This window comes from Elgaria multicarinata, chromosome 8, assembly GCF_023053635.1.
Source record: "Elgaria multicarinata webbii isolate HBS135686 ecotype San Diego chromosome 8, rElgMul1.1.pri, whole genome shotgun sequence".
NCBI lineage: Eukaryota > Metazoa > Chordata > Lepidosauria > Squamata > Anguidae > Elgaria > Elgaria multicarinata.
This window is the reverse complement of record NC_086178.1, coordinates 41,510,947-41,531,718: the sequence shown is the minus strand read 5'-3', so window position 1 is coordinate 41,531,718 and position 20,772 is coordinate 41,510,947.

The following is a 20,772-nucleotide window of genomic DNA, read 5'->3' as shown; positions in this document are numbered from 1 at the left end:
AGTTTCTTTGATGGGCATAGAATCTGAAGAAATGTGCAACATTGATGAGCTATCCAAATGGATCATTTCACAGTGATGAGGTCTTAGAACTTTGTTTTTCGTGGGAAAGGACTTCAAAAATCACACTTTGAAAACATGTTATTTTCAGAATAGGATTAAATTCTAAACTGCAGGCAATGTTAGTTATTTCACCTCTTCACACATGTATAGATCTTTGTGACTATTTCAGTTTTATTTGGTAAACCGTTGATGACATCAAAAAGTCACTTTTTGTGTGAAAATAACCTCCCTGCAGGAGGAGGTGTGTGGGCTCTTGCTAGAAAATTACTATATTTGTTGTAAGCTGCTATAGGCTTGCAGACAAGCAGGACAAAAAGTGTTTGAAATGAATTTAAAAATAAAATAAACATGAAAGCATTCCATTTTAGCAAACACAATTATTAATCGTATGAGTTTTAGTAAATTAATCAGTTAAATTTGCATGCATTTCCATTTGAGTAAAACAGTGGTTCTGAAGCAAAAGCAAAATGTCCATCCTTTGAAAGATGGTGTACATAAAATCTTTCAAAGCACATTTGATTGTGTGAGAGAATTGGGTCAATAGCATTTCTAATATAGTTCTAGCCATGTTCAGTTTTTATAAATACTTGGGTTAATATAGCCACAACTTGCCCTTTTAAAAGTTGCTGCTCACGCTCCTTTTTCACCAGTCAGAAAGTGTTTTATTCTACTGATTAAATTCTAAATCCCTAGAAATTATTCTGATCCTAAGAACTTTTCTGCACATGGCAGTTGTTGTACACTTGTCATTCCCTACTCGTGGTTGTTTATGGGCTCTTTAGATGAAGTTGTGATCCTCCATTTTCACTTTGGTTTGTAAACACTACTTTCCACAAGGTGGTTTTTTTTTTTTATGGACCAGGGAAAATGGGGGGGAATTATTTCTGAAGATGAAGAAAGCACGGTTTCCTCTTGTGTATTTGTGCCATTCTGCTATACACAAAAACATAAAAAGAGCCATGCTGGATTAGACCAAAGGCCCATTTAGTCCAGCTTTCTGTTCACACAGTGGCCAACCAGCTGTTGTCCAGGAACCCACAAGCAGGACACAGTTGCAGCAGCACCCTAGCACCCATGTTCTCCAGCAACTGGCCTACATAGGCATACTGCCTCTGATACTGGATCTGGCACACAGTTATCAGGACAATTATCCATTGATAGCCTTCTCTTCCAGGAATTTATCCAACCCCTCTTTCAAGCCATCCAAATTGGTGGCCATCACTACATCTTGTGGTAGTGAATTCTATAGTTTAACTGTACCTTGCGTGAAGAAGTGCGCTTTGAGAAGAGGAAGAAGGAGAAGCTTTGAAAATTGTATATGTAATGCTTTTTTATTCCTCAAAAGGTTGCAATATGATTTATAAGTACTTCCCTTCTACTTACCTTTCATTCTCTATTACCGTCAATAATGTTACACTTACTCCAATTGAGGAAGCTCGTAGTCTTGATTTTATATTTGACTCTTCACTCTCCTTTACTCCTCATATTGAGGCAGTAGCTAAGTCCTGCCATTTCTTCTTATATAATATTGCCAGGATCCAGTCATTTTTGTCTGACTCTTCTGCCAAGACTCTTGTTCATGCATTTGTTATTTCTCGGCTGGACTATTGTAACCTTCTTCTGACTGGCCTTCCTTCTTCTCATATTAGTTCATTGGTTTCTATTCACCACTTTGCTGCTAAGATCATCTTCTTGGCTCATCGCTCTGACCATGTTACTCCACTTCTGAAATCTCTTCATTGGCTTCCAATTCACCTCAGAATCCAATATAAGCTTCTCCTGTTGTCTTTCAAAGCTTGTCTAGCTCCTTCCTATCTTTCTTCTCTCATCTCACATTATTGGTCTTAGCTCGTCGAATGCCATGTTTCTTACCTGCCCAAGGGTCTCTACTTCTCTTGCTCGGCTTCATCCATTTTCTCTCACTGCCCCTTATGCCTGGAATTCTCTTCCAGAGCATTTGTGGATCACGAGTTCAAGTACTGTTTTTAAAGCTCCATTGAAAACGTTTCTTTTTTCTAAAGCTTTTAGAACTTGATTTTGTTCTTACTTTGTTAGTTTTATTGTCCCCTGTGCCTGTTTGGTGCATTCCCTTCCCTTTTTTATTGTTTTATTATGATTTTTTTAGAATGTAAGCCTATATGGCAGAGTGTTGCTGTTTTATTCTTTTACTATGTACAGCAGCATGTGCATTGATGGTGCTATATAAATAATAATAATAATAATAATAATAATAATAATAATAATAATAATTCTTTGCATGATAAAAGGGGGAATAGAATCAGATTGCTCTTTCCCACTTCTAGAACAATCCGTACAAGAATTGCTTGGGAAGCAAAGAGTTAAAGCCCCCCTACCTCCACACCGGGGTTGTGATCCAGACTGGAACCCCTGCTCTGGCAAATTGTGAAAGAAAAAGCTTGCTTCCAATGGCAGACTACATGATTAACGTCATGTGGAGTTTGCCCCTCAGTATCTGGTCTTAAAAGAAGCTAGAGAAAAATCATGCAGAAATACAAGATAAAAATGAAGTGCTCATTCAGTCTCAGCTTGAGGCAATGTGAGATTTAGAGATATCCCAGACAAGCAAATGAAAAACATCTTGGCTAATATCATCTTTGCTTGTTTGAAGCCAGTTTTGATGGGAACGCTATGGCAAAGCTTCTGAAACTTTTAATCTTCCTGCAGTACAATAGCGCCTATAGCATTGCGTTAAAACACTACAGTAACTGTTTATATTCACATTGTCCAATAAGTTCCACAACTTTCTCAAAATGTAAGACAATTCACCTGGAAGTGTTCAGTGCTGACACTTAAAGGAGAAAGAGTGCATGAAGTCAGAACATGTTTTTTAAAAAAGTTCCCATGGGGGGACTCAAAGGAGTCAGAAAGGATGCAGAAAATAGGGGACTATCCCATGGATGCCCCTGCACTGCCATCAACACAAGGAATGGGGCATAATCTACAGTATTGCATTTCTGTGTTGGCACTCTGCTCTCCTGACCCAGCTGTGATTCTCATTTAGAGGTGCCAGGGAGAAGTTTGGATATCCACCGGCAATTGTTTAGACTTCTAGTGGCTCCCTACAAAGGCCTTTCACACTTTGAAAACAACCTCTTCTTTGTAACTTTATGAGATATCTCTTTGCAAAGTTGTATTCTGGTGACCTCAACATCTCATACTCAGCTACCATTTTCACTCTGTTGCCTCTGTTCGGCCATGCACAGAAAGATAACCATACATTAGAAACAAAAGCAAACATCCTTACCATAAGCCACAAATCCCATAAGAATGTATAGCATGCATGGGTGTTTTTGTTCCTCATCCTGTACAAACTACCAGTACTTTAAATTCTTCATTCCTGAAAATATGATCAACTTGTCCCATTCATTATAGAATTATAGAATCATAGACTTGATTTTATTCATTTAATTTGTACCCCGCTATTCTATCAAGCAAAACAGCATTCAGGGAAGATCTTGGAGATGATCTCCTAGTCCCTGATCCATGCAGGATGCCCCTGTGGCCTCCCTGATGGTCATCTAGCCTCATGCTAAATACTTCCAGTGAAGGAGAATCCACCACGACCCAAGGCAGTATTCTACTGCTGAACCTGCTCCATGCATTGAAAGCAGACATTTAGTACCAGGAGGAAGATAGGCAACCTACTCAGCTAATTATACAATAGCAGGAGATATAACCTTACCCTTAGTTTACACTAATTCACTTTTGACTCTTGGTTAATCCAGTCCTTTCCTAGTTCTTACTGTGATGGATATATCCTAGAATATTACTTTTTGCCCCGAGATGAGATATAATTAACTTCTTCAGTAAAATAGATTATGATACCAATATGCTAATTAGAAAATGAATCCACCACAGGTAATGGTGTTACAATGGATAAATGCACAGGTGTAATTAAGATCACAATCTGGGTGACTGTTATTAAGCAATCCTCAGTAGGATTATATGAGCACTCAAAAGTGAAGTCTTTTAAACAGTGTTCACCCAAGATTTTACAATATGCAGTATGCTAATTTCTGGCTGGTAGCTGAACATAGCGGTGGGGGGAGGTTCAGCTGAGACATCTGCTTAAATTTATTCAATAATGTTTTAGGCTGATAATTCTGACTATAACCTGCATTTTGTAGGTTTTAAAGCATTTTATAATTATCATTACCTTTTTCCATTCTGTTATTGCTTTTAACACACCATATCTCATTGCAAAAGTAATAATTCTATTTAAAATGTTGCTTTCTTTGACCTTAACATAATGTAGATGAATGGTAAAAGGAGTATTGTACATGCAGCCATTTTGCTGTGAGGTGGGGTGAGTTCAATGTATGTGGCATGACCTTTCCTTTGACGTGTAGTGAATTCGGTGCAAGGTCACAAAGGCCTTAGCTAGACCTAAGGATTATCCCAGGCAAATGGAGGGGTCATCCCTGCCTGCTCCTGGGATCCTCTGTGTGTCATTTGGATGCACAGGGATGATCCCGGGACAATCCCGGGATATAGGCCTAGTCTAGCCATGGCCAAAGTTTCCTCAGTATTCTTCTGGACAATTCAGGAGTGATGTCATGTAATTCAGAAAACTTCTGAACCGTTTGCTTGATACCCAGTGCCAGCAAAGGTTGGTGGCTCCAATGTCAGTGGGGCGGTCAGTCCACTCTGGGTTTTAGTCAGAACTCTAAAGGAGCTATCCAAGGTGTGAAGACATGATGCTCTAAAGGAGCTATCTGAGGTATGAGCCATTGGGGAGCAGTGCTTAGAGTGTTATACATGGATATGTTAGACCTGGGTTGAAATCCCAGCTCAGACCTATCTTCTGGATAGCCTTCGATTCAAGTGGACACTTATGCAAAATATATATATAAAAGACGAAACAAAGGAGGACACCAATTTGCATAAAATGTGCATACACAATTTTATATGTATAGGTGCAGTTTTTGATGGGAAGTAACATTTAAATAGAAATTCAGGACCCCTCGCCATAGTGTGGAAAACTGACTAAGTCATTTGTGTGCCTGCTCAGTCTGTTGTCCAAGTGCTACCTGTAGATGTGCAACTGCAAGGCCCCTCCTGCTCTTCCTTTCTGAAGACCTTAAAACAGTCTTTGACTTTAAATACACACTTGGGCTAAACACCTCTCCAAATAGAGGACACCTTCACATAGAGGACTGCCCTTTGTAAAGTAGGACACCTGGCCACACTGCCTTGGATGCTCCACACTTTCTCTCAGCCTCAGCCAGGGTAGAGCCCATGCTTTCCATACAAAATTGTTCTGTATTTACTCTTGCAATCTTAGCTTGGCTCACAGACTGTAAAAGATGTTACTGTTGGTCAGTATTAGGGCGCATTGAGGAAACAGACTTCTTTTATGGTCATCTCAGTCTGTAGCTACCACAGGTTTTAATGTGGTCCTATAGCTGTGCTGATAGTGGAAGAACAGGTGATTGAGTCTTATCACAAAAGCACTTTACCAGGAGATGTGCAGCAAGTAATAGTAAACACATACAACTTCTTATGCATTAGTTTTGTTATAATAAAGTTTTTCAACTATCCATATGATTTCAGTGCTAGTTACTACTTACTCCAGATCAGAGGACTTCACCTTTAAACTAAAGAATTGGGAACATCCTATGATTCCTGAAAAGCATTCTGAATAGTTTTATGTACACTACCCTGAAGTCCTTTTTGGGGTGAAGGTGTAGTTTATAACCTTTTTCAAATAAATAAATAAATACCAGTGGTTAATTAGTGTCATAGAGGAGATTCCAGGTGAGCATTATCCCTTCCCCTACTAGAAAACAAAATGAATTCCTTAAACAACAGTTGAGAGTGAGGCTTTGAACATGCTTTGCTATTTAAGCAGACCTCAAGCAGTGCCAAACTAAGACATTATATATCGCCATCTCATTGCTATTGAGTTTGGTACATGTCAGAGGGCATTGCTGCAAAATTCCAGTCTAAACTCAGACCTGTATAACTTGCTATACAGTACTCCCTCCATGCTTCTGTTCTGATGCCAAGGGCAGAAATGTTTCCTTTGGCCAAATGAATTCTATAAAATAAATTATTCTTCAGCAATCCTAACAGTGGTAAACAAAGAATAGTTCCGATTATGACTTTAGCCGAAAACTTGCTGAGAATGCACAAGACTCCATGGTGTTTAAATATTTAAGGCTGCAATCATATACCCACTTTCCTGGGAGTAAGTCCTATTGAACCCATGGGACCTACTTTTAAATAGAAATGCATAGGATTGTGCTGGGAATGACATGAAAATAAAATAATGACATTAATAGATTTGCTGAACTGCCAGCTGCTGGCTTGCCTGTTTTTTATTTGTTTATTTAATCAAGTATTGTGAAGAGAAAGCCATTATTATTATTAGAGTTATGTTATCTGTTAACTAAATGAAGTATGAGCATTGTGAATTCTAAATATCCTATACCTTGGTTTTGGGGTGGGATTATCAACTCCTAGCCTTCTCCAAGAGGTTTCGCCTCTTATAGATTTCCTATATCTTAATATGAAAATTTACCTTCAATTTTGTGAACCGCCCAGAGAGCTCTGGCTATTGGGCGGTATAGAAATGTAATAAATGAATAAATAAATAAATATTTTTTTATAATTTATTTATACCTTACTTTCCTAAGAGGTTTGTCCAAAAGTCTTACAACATAATAACAAGAAGGTCACTTTTAAAACAATAGAACAACCATCAGCAATAGAAGGGAGAAAGCCTAATTGGATAGGAAGTAAAGCAAGACAAACTAGGAGTGCAAAAGCATGCAAATATGACTAGGTCTTTACCTAGGGTCTAAATGCCAGCACATAAGGAAGAGTTCTAAAGGTGTGGTGCCACAGCAAGAAGGCTCAATATGGAAACTAGTCTACAATCCTAAACTAGGGAGTAAGTCTCATTGAACTCAATGGGATTGAATCCTGAGAAGGTGGTTGAAGGTGGTTGAATGGAATTGAATCCTGAGAAGGTGGTTACACACTGTGGCACTTATCCTTCAAGGAATGGTCATCTATGCACACATTGGCAATCACTTATATCCTCCCTTTCCCTATCAGTTCTATTTAACATAGGTTATCAACTCTCCACTGTTTATTTTGTTAAGTGTCAGTTGGCACCATATTGTTTACTAGTAGTGATGGCACTGATGATACCCAGTGCTTTGTTCCTCACACCTGATGATAGTATATGCCTCATGGACATTGGTAAGTGTCCTATTGAAATATTCTCTTCATCATTATTGCCCATTCCCCATCCCCACAACTAGGTCCCTAGTCTTTTATGGCACTCTTCTTGTCCCACTTTCTTGTATTGCCATTTCTTGAAATAAGCTTAAGCCAAATTATTGATTGATTGGTAGATATTCATGAATAAACACAGATCATAGTCAATACTACAGATAGAGATCCCAATGGTCAGTACAGAGAGTTTCCCTCTGCAATGTCTGGTTTTAGAAGTCTTATTCCTCCCCCCACACACACACACACACCCATCACCAATGTTCAAAAATAGGCGGCATTGAGAGGAAATAGGAGGAGAATGTCATACTGCAAAGAGGGCCATGCTTCTACACTTCCCCTTGAACTGAACTGAGCAGGGATAAAAGTAGCAGATATGCAGATCTTAACTCAGCTCAGGGCAACTTTGCTCTCAACAGCCTCTTGAGCCCCAAATGGCAAGACTTGTGAAGGGGAACACACTTGGATTTAATCTACCCTACTTCAATTGGAGGAGGAGGAGGAAGTACAGGGATGTATTCCTGAGTGATTTTCCTGCTAGTAATCAAGGGTACAGATCCATCATAGTTATAATACCAGTTGTAATATACCATCATCTAAATGGCTGTGGATAATACTGTGCTTTTTTCTTTCTTTTATCCCATTAGTTTGGCTCATACAGCCACAATGAAGTTTCCAGACTGCCTGTTGAATATGTTCTTGAATTTGTGGGATACAGGACAGAAGGGATCTGTTCCTTGATAGCTTTATGAGTTTTTCTCTGTATGATTAGTTCATTGCTGTTCATCATTGTGTGTTTCTTGGGTTGTAAACACATTATTAATCTATCCAATTTTTCTTAAAAAAAATAACACGAATTTCTTGACAGGCACATGTTTGATGGCTGATGGTTCATTATTTGATTTAAGAATCTGTTGCTATTCAGAACACATGGAGGGAGCAATGCAAAGCTAACTTTGTTCTTCCTACAGGTATTCCTACTCCCCAGGTATCCTGTCATGTATGTGTTAGATAAGAAAAGAACAGAGAAGGCAGCCCACTGAGGAAAACCTCTGTAGGTAGGACATTGAAGACCTACTAGTGGAAAAGAAGGGAGTAGGCTCTGTAGACAAGCCAGAGTGCTGAGGATGTTTTCTTGGCCTTCCCAGCAGGATTTTGAAAGACAAAGGGGTTGTTTTCAACTAATTTAACTTGCAAATTTCATACCTTGCAAGGGTGGTATTGTAATTCAAGCAGGCTGTCATTGAAAGTTAATGATTTACCACTCCTTGCAACCTACACAGACTAAGAGCAGAGATTTGTGAGCAATTAATTGATAATGTGTTACAATAAGAAGTAAGCAATAAGCATTTATACTCTCAAAGCTATCAGTAGGTGCATGACAGATTGAGATGTAGACAAAGGAACTTAAAAGAATAGCACTTTTCCTTCACCTGCACAATGCACAATATATTTCTTTGTCTTAATTCAGTCAAATCAGTGAAATTTGAATGGAATGGAGTCAGTTAGGCCATTTCAGTTCTTACTAAAGTGTGGAACCTGCTGGGACTTAATGCATAAATACGTGCAGTTAAAAATGCTTGGAATTTTAATATTGATATTGTTAAATAGAGTGGATCGATATAATTGTTATACATAAATGCTTTGGATCCCAAAGTGCTTTAGATTGTACTGTTCAGAAGTAAGTACTGTGCTTATAGCAATTTCATTTTATGTTTTTTTTCAAGACTATTATTAGGTGGGATCTTGCAAAATGCAGTTCTCTGTTCCCTTAAATGAAACATTCAGTACTAGTCAGCAGTGCACGTCACTGATACATTCCTTTGCATGTTGTCAGCATTAGAGCATGAACAAGGATGCAGCGCAAACACAGCCAATTTTTGAAAGGTCAGGACCCGAGGAAGAGACATGCACATGGGAGAAAACCACATGTGCAGGTGGAGCACTGTTTGCTGTTTTGACCACAGCAGTTGCCACTGCACACAGACATGCCACTATTTAGTCAAAAAGAAGTGTACACTGTCACAGGCCTGCCCAGACAGTCAAACTGGAAAGCCTGTAGTAGTGGGAAGCTCAGGATTGCACTACCTGGCCCTGACTTTTCATGACTTCCAACCTCCTGATGTCTGAAGTCTTGTCTGCAAAGAACCAATATAGATAAGCTTTGCACCTCGAATCCTTACATGAGGGCAGGGCTCATGCATTTGAAGCCAATGAGCAAAATCGTATTGTGTGCCCTGTACCTGTCTCCAATATGGAAGATGCACAGGGTGTAAGACACCAAAGATCTTGAACTGAGGGTCTAGCAGTGGGATCCAGGAACCTTCGTGCCATCTTGGTTGCTTGTCAGAGAAGGAGACTTCTGGCATGCTCATTGTTGTACATCAGTCACATCACTGCAAATGGCTAAAGGGTGGTATTATTACTACGTCTTGGGTCCAATCCAGATGCCAGCCTGGTAGCGTAGGGTTCCTTGTCAGACAGGCCATTGTGGAAAAAGCTTCTTGGAGAGAGAAAGTTTAGAACTAATGCCCTAGAATGCAAGTTTCAGCCCAAAGAGCGCTATTTTATTAAATGTTCATGTAGTGCATTGGGGAAACACACCGTAGTTGGAACACTAAGTTTGATGTAGTATAGTTCAGAAAAGGTTTCTATAGGGACATCATAAATAATTGGGATGGGAAGATCCAAAATGTCAAATCTATCCGTGAGCCTATGGCCCTTTCTACACATAAGGATTATCCCAGGCAAGTGGAGGATCGTCCCTGCCTGCTCCTGGGATCCTCTGTGTGTCATATGGAGTTCCATGCCTCTCTCAGCATGGAGAAAGAGAGTCAGCTGGTGCTGGCCAAGTCCCCGGCTTTGTACAATGCATCCTGTCCCCATAGGGGCAGAGTGTGCCATGCAAACGGACTCAGACAGAGCTGATAAAAGCATTTGGGAAAAGCAGCTTCAAGCACCCACCAAGTTCCCAGCTTCATTCTAGTACTAGCTGTGGCTCCTGCCAGCCACAACCCTGCTGTGATCTCTGATCAGAAATAATAGCAAGGATTCATCCGGGGGGGGGGGGGGAGGCTCTTGTCATTACATGCTTTAGGTTACATACTGGATCAGATTATACCCTTGTACCAGAGGTTCTTCCCCCATGGCTCTATTTCCGCCTGCATCCCATTGTTCATCCACAAGGGACCGTTCCAGGCTGATAACAGGAATGGCAGGCTGCTGAATTTGTGGGCATCTCTTCATGAGGCTTTTATCGTGGACTCATGATTAGTCATTCATGGAAGTTTGCAGATCCTTCACACCACGTTGTCAACATCCAGGGGCTCTATAAGCTTTATTCCATTTTTTTTTTTTAAGGTCGGGGGAAGTCCGACATTTTTCCCAGAACTACAAAAATGGCTTTGTGTAATAGCGTATTTCCACTATATACCAGTGTCATCTAGTGGCTGTATAGAACTTGCAGAGAAAGGAAACACCCCCAAAAAGCACATGGAAAGGAGCTGATCTTAATCCCGCAAAATTTCTGGAAGCAGAAGCCCCAGTAAAGATGTGGGATAGACTTCTGGTGTAGAGAAGCCGTGCATCTTAACCAAGAGGTGAATAAAGGCTAGGCATGAATATGGAATGAATGAACAAATTGTTCATTTCCTGAAACACTGTGGAGCTCTGAGTGCTGATGGTTCCCCCCTCCCCTCTAGGGCTGAGCATGCATTGGATATAGCAATCATCCTGAAACCCCAGAACAGGCCATTGGTTTCAGGGTTGTTTGTAAACCACCTCAGCTACCCACCTTGCTGGTTTGGAGTTGCAATAACCTGCTCCTGTCAGAGTGATTATTTTATTTATTTATTTACCGCCCCATAGCCGAAGCTCTCTGGGCGATTTACAAAAGTTAAAAAACAGTGGACATTAAAAAGTATACAAAATTTTAAACCATTAAAAATATAAAAACAACAGTATACAGTATACATGTTAAACAACAACAGTTCTGGGCTCCTTTAAAAAACTTAGCATATGTTGTTAAATGCTGTTAAATTAGGCAGATTGTGATCAGTTCTCTGGTTTATTTTCCCACACTGATCAAGTGAACCCACCCAGTGGCTGTTCTGCCAGCGTTGTAGTAATGTATCGCTTGTCCTGTTGTAACGTGAATATAGAAATGCCTGTGCTGAAGGAGTAAGATGGGAAAGCAGGACTCCATTATGCCCTTTGTGTGAAGATGCTGAGCAGAACGTAAGGATTTGGACCTGACGTAATGCTAATCAAAAAAGAAAAAGGAGAGTAATTTCTTGCCCACTTTTGGAGGCAAGATGAACACTCATAAGGGAGTATTCCTAAAGTGGGGATTTATATTTGAGTGTTCTGTGCCATAGCGGTGGTAACCTCAACCAGGATGACTGGAAGGAAGATGTTGGGTTGTTCATCTGCCTAGAGTGCTGTAGATCCAATTGCATCAGGTTGCTATGCATTTGTAGAGATGGGCAGGAGTCAGAAGGGAAAAGAGCTGATGTAGAGGCTGAAGAAGCTAATCAGTGGAGGTAAAATAGCACAATGTGGGTACAGGATTCTAAGGGCTCATCTGCACCAAGCAGGATGTTCCAGTATGAAAGCGGTATATAAAAGGTAGGAGCCACACTACAGTTTTATAGCGGTATTAAAGTGCACTGACAGCTATTGGGGCCCATGACACATGCCATATACAACTTTCATACCACTTTCATAGTGCTATATCCTGCTTGGTGTAGATGAGCCCAAAGTTAAGTTTAGGACAAGAACATTTCACAAGTGCTGAGTCTGAAAAGCTACTTAGCCCCTACAAAACAAAGAAGCACAGGGCAATGGAGGGTACGGATCTATTGAACCAATACATATTCATAATGCTTTCAAATTTCACAGATCCCTCTTTAGCTGTATACCAAAATAATATGGTACAGGGGCTGTGTTAATCAGAGCAATCAAGTTTTATAATCAGTAATATATTGAAATAGCAGACTTAGCAGAATAGTGTTCCCATTGAAATCAGTGGGTCTTTGTTAGTCATGACTCATGGCTGACTTTTCACACTGATTTAAATGGAAACTAACTGTCATTCACTGTCTCTGGACCCAACTCATTTTATTCTCTGCGGGAGTGTTCAGAGATGTTTTCATACACCTCTAAGGTCATATCTAAGATGGGGCAGATTTATTTTTCTCTTGATGCTGTGTTGTACTTAGGAATTGCTCTTTCATTTCCCTGAGAGATGCCATATTTTCAAAGAACGGGAGGAGGGAAATCAAGACTGTACACATACGGCGTCACTGTGACATTCACAACAATCCAGAGTTACAGCATTGTGACAACCATGAAGCCCTAGGTGAAGAAAGATTTGTTACGATATCACATCACATGTCTATAGACACACTCAGCCACAAAGGCAGGGCCGCTAAACTAATTTCACATGTGAAAAATGAATTTCAGCCTCTGGAGACAGTGGCTGCAATCCTATATGCATTTCCCTCAGTGGGACTTACTTTGGGGTAAACATGCATGAGATCCTGTTCAGAAGCTCCCAGCATATAATACAACATGCTTTTTCAGTAGTTTAGGATTGTCTGGTTTTAGGAATAAATTTGTTTATTTATCATTAGATAGCAGGGGGGGGGGGAAGCAAGGCCACAGAACAGGGAGTGTTTTTTAAACACACACGCACGGGGGCGGGGGGAGGAGAGAAAGGGAAAAAACCCCAGAAACAATATAAACCAAGGGGAAATGAACTGCAAGGGTGGGGTGATGTTCAGTGCAAGTCTTATTTTAAGTGAAGCAAGTTGTCCCAGACTGCTTTTTTTCTCTTTTTTTCTTTAGAACTGAATTATATACCCCTGGAAAACAAAAATACTTTTGTGATGAGAGTGACTGTAAATTTGCTTTTGATATGTTCATGGGCTAATTAGATTAATTAAGCGTATCATGCACTTCTGAACAATCAGGCAGGTGGCAAATCACATTTAAGATGGCACAAAATTTGCATGATCTTCTTTACAGTTAATAAAAGATGTCTGTTCCAATAAAAAAGCTGAGCTATAAAATAGTACAGCTGCAATGCTGATGACGTCAGTACTAGCAATGCCACATACACCACCAGGAGTGTGAGATATTTGACTTATTTAAAGGCAATATAATGTATTCTCTCTCTTCTCTCTCTCTCTCTCTCTCTCTCTCTCTCTCTCTCTCTGTCTTTCTCTCTCTATATATACTTCTTTTCATGAACTACTAAATGGGTCAAGAAATAACCTTCAAATTAATTTCATCGGGTTTCCGAGGAAAGACAGTAAGTAACAGTTATATTGGCTTATGTATCTTGAATATAAGCCTTTCTATTATTAGAAGACCTCCTGCTTTAATTGCACGGGAGGGCTTATACATCAACAAAAAAGAGGAAAGGTATCATCTAAAAGAGGACAGCAATTTACATAACACTTACTAACCAAATTTATATTTAGAAATTTAGAAATAAATTATCATTTAAATAGAAATACAATACATCTCAACACAGTGAAGACTCACTAGGTGACCTGTTGTGCCTCCCAGTTTGTTGCTATTCTCCTTCCTTGAAATAGTGGGCACCTTCAAATCGAGGAGTGTCCTCTGACAGCTCTCCAAAATAGAGGACAGCATCTTCTGTAAAGGAGGACACCTGGCCACACTGTAATAACTCTCAACCATTACACCAGGAATCCCTATTGCTTCTGTACTATTGCTTGGTATTCTCATAGCTGCTTAGCACTAAACTGAGCCCAAATTTGCACATAACACTAGCTATGGATTATTAAATTCTGGGGTGTTGTGACGTATGACTGTGGCCACACTAACAAACTATTGTTCATTAACCATGAACAACCCCAAAAGAGAACTCACGATTTGTTGTTGATTTGTGAACTCTGGTTTGTTTAAACCATGGGTTGTCATTATGTGTGAATTCAGAACCATGGGTTGTTCATGGATTGTTTCATCATGCTGCAGAGGAGTTAAAAACCAACCCACAGCCACTTTACATGCCTGCACAACAACACTGCAAAGGCAATTGGGAAGAAGCAGGCGAAGGACGATGGAAACAAACAACCCAGGGATTGAGAAAACAAACCATGGCTTGTTCAATTATATGCCACACAAACCCTTAGTAGAGCAATAAATCATGGTTTAAATAAACCATTGGTTAACATTATGTGTGAACCAGGCTATTATGTTACAATTAGAGCAGTGCACAAGTGGCCTCTCAAAATTTGTGGGTAGAGAGTTGGGGGAACAATTTCACCAAATATCTCCAGGAGAAGGAGAAATTTGCCAACAATTTCTCACAGGGTTGTAGAACAGCTTCCCTAAGGGTTTGCACTGCTACTGGAAGTGGAAACAGCATCAACAACACCATGTGTATGCTAGATCCTTGCCCTTCCTGGCTTATAAAAGCAGCCAGAGGAGGACTGGCTGAGTGGGTAGGTGGAATGGTCAATGCCTCCCATCACCAAGGCAGTGTGCCAACCTGCTTGAAGGAGGCAGTGGTAAGACCTACATTGAAAAAGCCCTCCTTGAATCCCACCATATTGGATCATTACCAGCCAGTCTCTAATGTTTCATGCTTGGGCAAGGTATTGGAGCATGTGGTGGCCTCTCAACTCTGAGGATTCCTGGATTAGACAGATTATCTAGATCCATTTCAATCTGGCTTCAGACTTGGTTATGGGACAGAAACAGCTTTGGTTGCCTTGGTGGATGACCTACGCCAGGAACTGGACAGGGGGAGTGTGTCCCTGTTGGTTCTGCTGGACCTCTCAGCGGTGTTCAATATCATCAACCATGGTATCCTTCTTGGCTGCCTTGCTGGGATTGGACTTGGAGGCACTGTTTTACAGTGGCTCCATTCCTTCCTGGAGGGGCAGACCCAAAAGGTGGTACTGGGGCACTCCTGTTCGACTCCTTGGCGATTGACCTGTGGAGTCCCTCAGGGCTCTGTTTTGTCTCCCATGCTGTTTAATATATACATGAAACCATTGGGAGAGGTTGTCTGGAGTTTTGGGATGCTGTGCCACAAGTATACTGATGACACCCAACACTATTACTCCTTTCCACCCAATTCCAGGGAAGCTGTATCTGTGCTAAACTGGTGTCTGTCAGCAGTAATGGATTGGATGAGGGCAAACAAATTGAAACTTAATCCAGACAAGACAGAGATGTTCCTGGTGAGTCGAAAGGCAGATCAGGGAATAGGGATTCAGCTTGTGCTGGATGGGGTTACACTCCCCCCAAACACACAAGTTCGCAGCTTCGGTGTACTCCTGGATTCAGCTCTGAGCCTGGATACCCAGGTTTTGGCAGTGGCCAGGAGTGCATTTGCACAGTTAAAGCTAGTGTTCCAACTCTGCCCATTCCTTGAGATGTCAGACTTGTTGACACATGCCTTAGTTACATCCCAACTGGATAACTGTAATGTTCTCTATGTGGGGCTGCCTTTGAAGACTGTTCAGAAACAATTGTGTTGGCAGCCTGGACCCCATTTTGCATTGTCCAAAATGCCCAATGTACCCAGCATCACTCCGGGGCATTGAGGGGAGGGAATGCAGCTGGCACCAAAAATAATGGTGAACAAAATATGGAGAAAATTCTGAAAAGTGTCCTTTTATTTGTAGGAGATTAAAAATGAAAAAAATCTCAGGAATTTCTTGAAAGTTTTATTTCCCCATGAAAAGGGACTTCTATTTTCCTGCCTTATTCTCAGGTCATTTTATAATTTATTTTGAATGTGTGTTGGTGGTGGTGTTTTTGACCCTAACTAATCACTGTTGGCTGCTCTTCCATTGCAAAGCACCCTCAAGAAGGGGCAATTTACAGTGAAGGGGCAGTGGAGAACAAGCAGCAGAGGGGGGGATTTTCCCCTAGCGTTCCCATCCAGCCATGCTCATGCAGCACAGCCCTGCGCTTGTGCACTTGAAAGGAAATCTCACGATGTTCCATAGGGCTAACTCCCAGGTGAGTATGCATAGGACTGCAGCCACACCCACATTGGCCCTTTCCTGGACTGATCGGGTAGAGTTAATTGCAATGACCTGCTGAATTGCTATTTCTAGCTATGATGCATCACTCAATTGATCAATTGAAATTACATCAGAGTCAGTCTGACAAAAGCTGTCAACATACCCAGAAAATGTGGTCAATCCTACTTAAAAAGGGCATATAAATGAATCCTTAATTTCTATTCCTGTCACCCTTTCCTCCTGAAAGGAAAATATCCTGCCTCAACTTACTGTGGGCTCCATTACACCAGTGTTTTATCACACTCTCATCATGCCTGGTTTGCTGTTTTGCAGCCCGGTACTCACATGATGTCATGACTGTACTGCAGTCACCCCACCTCTTCCCCTCCCTTTTGTGTGTTTTCCTCGAATGTGGAAAGTCTGGTTTATTTCCTCCATGTGGGATTAAAGCACCCTTCTGCCCCATGTATTGCCATTCTCATGCTATGTCCTTTGTTGGGGGCATGTGCTTTGAAGGGAGGTTTTGCTGATGAAAGAGGAGGGTGGGGCAATTCTCCTCCAACATGCTGTGTCAAACAAACAGGCTTGTGCTGACTCAGTTGAATGGACTTTTGCTGCTTCAACCCCACTCTCATTGCCCACAGAAACGATGAAACATTAAATCAGTAAAATGCTAGACATCAAAGCCAGAGCGAAGGGAAGAAGGTGTCCATCCATCACAGTGTCCATCAACAACAAGAACCAATGAACTGCAGGGTAAAGGAGAAGGGGTGAGGAGGAGTGGGAGAGAAAACAAGTAAAATGAGATTTCCCCAGTACAGTGGCAATGCCACAAACACACGTGGAAAGAAGGGACCATTAGCTTGATGCATTATTTATTTTTTTATTTATTTAGAATATTTATATACCGCTCCCCATTGAAAATGTTTGGAGCAGTGTACAAGATAAAATGAAAATAAAAACAGAATAAAACAGTTAAAACAAATTTTAAAAGAAGCAAATACAGAGATTCAAGGCTGCATATTAAGGAAAGGCTTCCTGGAATAAAGAAGTTTTCAAGAGGTGCCAAAAGGAGTACAAAGTTGGAGCCTGCCTGACCTCCAGAGGCAGGGAATTCCATAGGAAGGCAGTCCATGCATTAATTGAAAGGAGGTGGAAATCATGGAGGCAAACCAGGAAAAAAAGTAGGTGTGATGGAGCCCTGTGTCTGACACTAAACTCAAGTATAATCTCTTCTGCTAGGAAGCCAAGGTGGGGTTAATTAATTCCAAAGCCCTGAAAACTTAGAGCCAACACTGGTGACCTGTTTAACTGTCCCTCTGACAGATTCATTCTAAAATTAGACAAAAGGCTCACATTAGGTAACAAAACAATAGAGCTGGAACATATATAATTAATTAACAGCCTTAAAAACGAATTAGAGTAGCACCAGTAGTCCAAGCCACCAAGCACCTTCCTTTAAAAACAGAATATTTGAACAGCCTGAATATGCTAAGTGAACGTGAGAGAGGGTCTTCTTGGTGGTTGCTCCCAAGCTCTGGAACTTCTCATCAAGGGAGACCAGGCAAGCCCCATCTGTTCCACCAAAGGCATTCTTATTCAAATGGCTGTTTGCTGAAGTAGGATTTAACTGGTGGGTGCCATTCTTAACTTTATTAACATTATTAACTTTTATGTTTTAGTTAGAATGTTGTATTTGATCTTATATTTTAGTGTAGTTAGCCACCTTGGGCACTATTTGTAGTGTAAAGGCAGGAGATAAATTTAATAAAACAAAGAAACAAAGTTGGCCAAGTGCCCTTTTTTAACCCTAAAAATACTGCTGTTACCAAAAAGGCCCCACAGCTCGCTGTCACAAGCATCTGAGTGAGAAAAGATCATAGCCAAATGCAAAATATTTTAGAACCTCATACCTAAGAATGATGTTGAAAATGAAAAGCATCACACGTTTTCTAACAGAATGGGCAGGAAAAAAGAAATCCAGCATTCGTTCCATATCCTTCTGCTGAACTCGGAATTCATGTTCCAAGAAGATGAAAAGAAAATACCTTCGATGCTGCTCTGCAAACAATATAGATGCTAAAATGCCACCCCTCTGCTGTTAGGGTTTGCAAATGCCAAGATGTTGGCGGTGGAAGTGAACAAGCACTCCCTTCTCCTTGCATGATCTCTCAATAATTGGGAATTTAGACCTACGCTGAGCATCGTGTCATAAAAAGCAACTCTAGACAAATGGATTTGTGACTCCGGCAGAATATTTTCTTTTCTGCTCCCTGCCTGAAGTGGCAGACGGCCATTTAGCTGGAGGCAGAAAAGGGGAAACAAGTCAGCAGTGACACATCCAGAGCATCCCAGGGACAAGCAGAAAAGCTGCACAATGCCACATTCTGTTGGGAGGCATTAATCAGCCACAACTTACTGAACAGAAATCAGCCTATTAAAAGAGGCATGTAAACAATGCAGTCCAAACAAGCCTGTGCTGGAATGAGTTATGGTAATTACAAAAGGTTAATAAAGAGAGAAAGAGAGAGAAGACAAATTAGTTACCCACTGAAAACAAGGATTAAAAGAAGCTGTTGCTAACAATAAGAAAAAGATGCACTTGCTTAGGTTAAACAAATGTGTGTTGTTTTTATAAGGTGCTTTTCTTTGTTAGACTCAAACATTTATAGAGATTATAATCCCCCTGTGTTTTTAGTTTAGACAGGCCCAGCGGCACCAGGTGGCATGGTTGGGCAGACGCCAAGGGTCCGCCACGCTGTTGTCATCTCAACCTCTTCCCTGCTGTTGTTCCTGGGGAGGTTCTGCCCATCTGCCAAATGCAGATTTAAGCAGGCAAAGGTGGGGAGAAGGGGCAGAGAGAGGAGCTGGGGCTGCTCAACCCACCAACATGGTGAAGGGGCCCATGAGGACTTGCACAAATCTGGAGCCAGCCCTGAGTTTAGAACATGGAAATGCTTGCAATATTATATCCTTCTCTATATTAAAAAGTCATTCCCCACTCTGTTGGTTTGATCAAGCTGTTCGTTTTGAGCACTGGATCCCCCCTTCCTTAGGAGAAATGAACAACCCAAGAAACGGCAAAGTAGCCAAACATTGGTGGAGATTATTCCTATGGGACATGCACAGACAAGCAAGAGTTCCCTTGTGTTTGGTAAGGTCTAAAGGAGAAGAAAAAATTCTCTTTGGTGCCCTGCCTTCCTGCCACCACTGAGTTCCCTTTTCACTACGAGGGAATGGGGTGACATGCTGGGATAATGATCTCACTATTAGCAGTGCTGGGACAGTGAACTTGTTGTGGAACACTGGTGATGGGAGAGGTGAAACCATCTCAACTTCCAGCAACCCTACTTCCCAGATTGCTGATTTCCTTTTTCTACTAGTGGTGGAGAAATGCAATCCTAATGGAGATAGCTGGGGACAGAAGAAGCAAAAGGTCCTTCCAACCTCCAGTGACCCCACTTCTAAAACTGCTGTTTTCCTCCCACTAAGCAACAGGGAAACAGCTAACACAGTGGAGATCACTGATAGGAGAGGTGAAAGGCCCCATCTTTGCATGCTGAGACGTACGTGTGTGTGTGTGTGTGTGTGTGTGTGTGTGTGTGTGTGTGTGTGTGTACACACATAGGGGTATCCTTGGTCCATCTTGCCCAGTATTGTAGACACTGCCTGGCAGCAGCTCTCCAGGGAGTCAAACAGGAGTCTTTCCTTGCCCTACCTGGAGAAGCTGGGAATTGAACCTGGGATCTTCTGCATGCAAAGCATGTGCTCTACCACTAAGCCATGGAGTTTCTCCACCAGTCCCTTTCACAAGAGACATTGGTGCAGAAGTCATGGGGTCACTAGTACATCCTATTCCTGAGATGGAAGATAATGTCCAAAGCCACTTAAAACTGTTCACTAGTTCCTGATGAGTTGTAGCAGTGCACTATTTGGTGTTTGGGTTCCTGGACTGTTGGGTTTCTTTCCCAGTAGAACTGGGGACCTCTGTCTTTCCCTTGACACTTACTGTACCTGGACTCCAAATCACATCCTTCAAAAAACATAGAGAAATGGAAATGTTGTCCAATGACAAAACCATCCGTCAGTATAGGAATGGATGAAAAGGAAGACATTAATTATACGTTACACTTATCAATGCAGCAGTGCAACTGCACCTGCCAAGTCAGACTACAATGTTGTGGCTTGATTGCTTTAGGAATGAGCTCTCTTGTTGATGCCCTAAGGCCTTGCAGTTTCCTCTTGGTAAGTAAATTAGTCTTGGGAGTAATTTACAAGCTAATAATTTTTGTCTGATTCATGAAGTCAGCCTAGTAAATCCTGAGACATTCCAACATGACTATTTAAAGCAGGACATTGATGTATTCTCAAAATTGCATTATTTTTCAGACAGTGATTCCAGAGTCACAATATTATCACTTTGGGGATTCAGAGATAT